Source organism: Idiotropiscis lumnitzeri, unplaced genomic scaffold (genome assembly GCF_059441095.1).
Source record: "Idiotropiscis lumnitzeri isolate Australia: NSW breed Sydney's pygmy pipehorse unplaced genomic scaffold, RoL_Ilum_1.0 HiC_scaffold_118, whole genome shotgun sequence".
NCBI classification, from domain to species: Eukaryota; Metazoa; Chordata; class Actinopteri; order Syngnathiformes; family Syngnathidae; genus Idiotropiscis; species Idiotropiscis lumnitzeri.
This window is the reverse complement of record NW_028283656.1, coordinates 495,800-500,674: the sequence shown is the minus strand read 5'-3', so window position 1 is coordinate 500,674 and position 4,875 is coordinate 495,800.

Here is a 4,875-nt window from a genome sequence, read left to right as displayed (position 1 = left end):
CTATTTCCCATTTGTTCTTAAATTTGAGGTATTCTATAAGGCCTTCCAAACAATGTTTTACAACGTCTCGGTCCTAAATACAATGAAATACAATACAGTGCAACTTTCTGTATATAACTCAAATTAACTCACATAAACACATTTACAGTAGATACCAGAAAAACAACAGAACAGCAACAGTCTCATGCTGAGTCAAAGGCCCGAATATTCATCTTCAAGCGAGGTTTAAAAGTGGACAGAGAGGCGACTCGTATAACATTCAATGGAAAGTCACAGTGCTTGTCGTTTTTACAAACAGTTTTACTAATTTCCATACACTGTGTCCACTGCCTCCCCGTTTCCTCAATGCATAGCCTTTTCACTTTTTTTTTTTTGTTCATTCTTTTCACCAATCCAGAGCTTTGAGGGTGGTAAGCACAATTATCTTTCAAATCAACGTGAAACATTCCTATCTCTTTCACAAGTTAGTTAACAAAATGGGTACTATTATCACTGTTTATTATTTTCAGGAATACCATATCTCGGAATGATATCCTTACAAAGTACTTTTGCCACTGTCAATGCATCTGGATTTGTTGGTTAGAAAGAGTTCTAACCATTTCGAATTCACATCTATGATGACCAAACATTTATTTTATTTTTTTTCTTCACTTTGGTTTTTATCAAATAAGTCCATATGAATCATTTGAAATGGATATTGTGGTGTAGGAAAGCGTCCTCTGCGTGGACTCAAATTACCTTGTGAATTGTGTTTCGCACACGTTAAACATGCCCTACAAAAATGTTTCGAATAAGCATTAAAGCCGTAAGCCGTATAATAACGTAATATCTGATGCACCATTTCCCCTGTTGAGACATGTGTTATCCCATGACTCAATATAGCAGCCCATTTGTAAAGATTATTGTTTGGTCATACAGAGATCACGTAGCGATGTTACACCATTTTCCTCCAAAGCCTTTGTTTAACTTTGGGACTTCTATCACTAAAACGTGTATGTCCGCAACAGCTTCTTTAGCTGTATTGTCTGCAATGTGTATTCAAGGAAAACACTTATGCAATGTATGCGCTACACATTTTAAGACGACTATATGTGTAAATAGTAACACAATTTACTCTCTTTAGTTTACACGCTTTTGTTTAAGATACTAATTCTGTTGCATGAGCTGAGTAATTTGAGGAGTAACTGCTAAGTTCTTTTTCCCAGTGTCATTTGATACAACTACAGTATTTTATTCATTTATTTATTTATTTATTTCCATCTACAAATAGCACTTCTCCGTTTTCTGAAGGCGAATCTTTTTGATGCCTTTACTTTTGGTTACTTTTTTCTACTAACTCATAACAATCTAGTTTTGTACCATCCTCCTGACATAATAATGACAGCCGGGTTTAATGTTGTACATCTCTCTATAATCAGATGTGGTTTTGATAACAATGTATTCATACACTATAAATGTCCCGCCGGTGACAAAAACGTCATGTTCATCAGCAAAAGCAATGCAGAAACCGCACGTGGTACTCTCAAAACCAGAGGATGGAACAAAACTATGGTTGCACTTGTTTCTGCAATTTCCAGATTGTGGGACTAATAAAAGACCATCTTTATCTTAATCTTATATCTACAGCAATAGATACTGCATTAACTGTTCTCATGCAGTGCTTCAATGCACATTCTACGTTGTCTAGTTTGGAATAGAAGTATGCGATTGGTTTCATCTTATCTCCATGTTTCTACACTAAAACTAAGGCCTTTTGCATCTGGACAAAGGGTCAGTGCCATACTTAATACGAACACTTGTTTCCTTTCACAAAAGCTGAATATGCTTTATCAGTCCAGTGTAAGGACAATGTCATTTAGAGGTTTTCCTCATTCATCATTTTACTCAGTGGCACAGTAATTTCTGCATAATTTGGAACTCAGACTTTACAATAATTTGTTAATCTTAAGCATGTTAATTTTATTTTTATTTCCTATTTTTCTAACTTTATGACTCATTTTACTTCAACCAGTTCTACCTCAAAGTGAACAAGTACACATCAATGTTATTTGTAGTCTCTAATTTCTTCTCTGCTTTAATTCCTTGGATGTTAAGATGGCGGCGCGCATGGACGCAGCGGCTAACAGCTCCCCCTCACAGTGCTCCTTATTACTTTTTATTAGTGTTTGCTTGCTCTTATTGGCATCAACTGAGGCACAACATCGATATACCCGCCAGGACATCGTGAACATTGGATATCGATGCGAAATAACCATCACAGAGGAATTTTGCTATGATCGCAAAATTCCGAACAAACTGGCGAGGCTGCCCGGCTCACCGTGGCTGGTCATCGGGACCGGGAGGCGGCGCAGGCGACGCAGAGAGAGGAAGCAGAAGCGAGGCTGCAGGTCCGGTGTCTTGCAACGGCTGCGACGGCAGCCCCATAGGCAACCACTACCGAGTCTGCACCTCACCAACGCCAGATCCGTGGTCCACAAAATCGACGACCTGGGATTACAAATCCTGGGAAACCGCTATGTGCGCGATAGCAGTGTGATCGTCGTCACGGAAACCTGGCTGCACGCAGACGTCCCCGACGCTAGCATCCAGCTGGCCGGGCGCTCGCTACATCGCGCGGATCGGACGAGGGACACCGGTAAGAGGAGGGGCGGGGGGCTCTGTGTTTACGTGCATGAGAACTGGTGCGGCGATAGCACGATCGTCGAGAAGCACTCTTCCCCCGACATCGAGTTCATGTCCGTTAAATGCCGGCCTTATTTTCTCCCGAGGGAGCTAACGGTAGTGATTCTCACAGCTGTTTACATCCCTCCCGACGCTAGCACTAGCACGGCGCTCTCGCTACTCGCGTGCGTCATCAATAAACATCAGCGGGCGCACCCTGATGGCGGTCACATTGTAGCGGGAGACTTTAATAAGGCCAATTTAAAGACTGTACTCCCAGAGTTTCACCAGCATATCAAGTGCCCGACGAGGGGAGACAACACTCTCGACCATGTGTACTCGAACATCAAGCACGCATACAGAGCCCTCCCACTCGCCCCCCTCGGCCAGTCAGACCACCTGTCCTTGCAGCTCGCACCTGCGTACACCCCTCTCAGGCGCAGATTCAGGCCTACCACAAAGACTGTGAAAACCTGGCGTGACGACGCCATGAGTGAATTACAGGACTGCTTTCATGACACAAACTGGGACCTCTTTGATCATCAGGACCTTGATGTCTACACGCATTGTGTACTGGACTACATCAAGTTCTGCATGGAAACTGTGTCCCAACAAAAGACTATACGGACCTTCCCAAATGCGAAGCCCTGGATGTCCAGCAGGGTTCGCGCTCTCCTCAAGGCCCGTGACGCTGCCTTCAGGTCAGGCGACAAAGCCCAGTACAGGGTGGCTCGTGCTGACCTGAGCAAAGGCATCAAGCTAGCAAAGGCAACCTACAAGGGGAGGCTGGAGGCCCACCTTGCCAGTAACAGACCACGGGAGGTGTGGCAGGGTCTACGGAGCATCACCAACTTCCGTGGCAGCAGCACGACCTCTGTAGACCCGAGTGCATCGCTGGCAGAGGAGCTTAACTGCTTCTTCGCTCGCTTTGACTCGCCCCAACCATCACACCCCCGCACTTCAAGCTCCAACTCCCCCCCACTCATCGTAGAGGAACACGGTCAACCCCAGGAAAAGCTACTGGATCCGACGGAATACCAGGCAAGGTCCTCAGAGCATGTGCCCACCAACTGTCACATGTTTTCTGCAGGATCTTCAACCGCTCCCTGGCTCAGGCAGTCATCCCCTCCTGCTTGAAAACCTCCACCATTATTCCTGTCCCCAAAAAGTCACCAGCCGTCCACCTGAATGACTACCGTCCTGTTGCTCTCACACCAGTCATTATGAAGTGCTTCGAGAGGCTGGTTCTCCAGCACATCAGGAACTGCCTTCCTCCCACTCTGGACCCCTACCAGTTTGCATACCGGGCTAACAGATCCACTGAGGACGCCATCGACACTGCTCTGCATGTTGTACTGGGCCACCTGGAACAACAGCGGAGCTATGCAAGGATGCTCTTTGTGGACTACAGCTCGGCATTCAACACGATCATCCCAGACATCCTCGTCGCCAAACTGGACACTCTCGGCCTCCCTGCCCTCACACGCATCTGGATTAAGGACTTTCTGACCAACAGACCCCAGACTGTGTTGCTCGGCCCCTACACGTCCTCCACCCTCATGCTGAGCACCTGTTCCCCCCAAGGATGCGTGCTGAGCCCTCTCCTGTACGCCCTCTACACCTACGACTGCAGCCCGGCCCACGGCAACAACACCATCGTCAAGTTTGCTGACGACACGACAGTGGTCGGTCTGATCTCGGAAGGTTACGAGACAGCCTACAGAGAGGAGGTAAAGAGACTGACAACTTGGTGCAAGGACAACAGACTGCACCTTAACTCTGCTAAAACAAAGGAGATTGTCGTCGACTTCAGGAGGAACAAGACGCTGCCGCCCCCCCTCTGCATCGAAGGCGTGTGTGTGGAGAGGGTCCACACGTTCAAGTTCCTGGGAGTACAGATCTCCGATGACCTTTCTTGGAGTCACAACACCACAGCAGTGGTAAAGAAGGTCCGCCAACGTCTGCACTTCCTGAGAGTCCTCAGGAAATTCAACCTGGACAGGAAGCTGCTGCTGGCCTTCTACCACTCGTCCATCGAGAGCCTGCTGACGTACTCTGTCTCCACCTGGTACAGCGGCTGCACTGAGGCGGACAGAGTGAGGCTCCAGAGGACAGTCAAAACAGCGCAAAGGATTATTGGCTGCCCTCTCCCCTCGCTGTCGGACATCTACACCGCCCGGTGCCTCAGAAGGGCTCTCAACATCGTCAAAGACA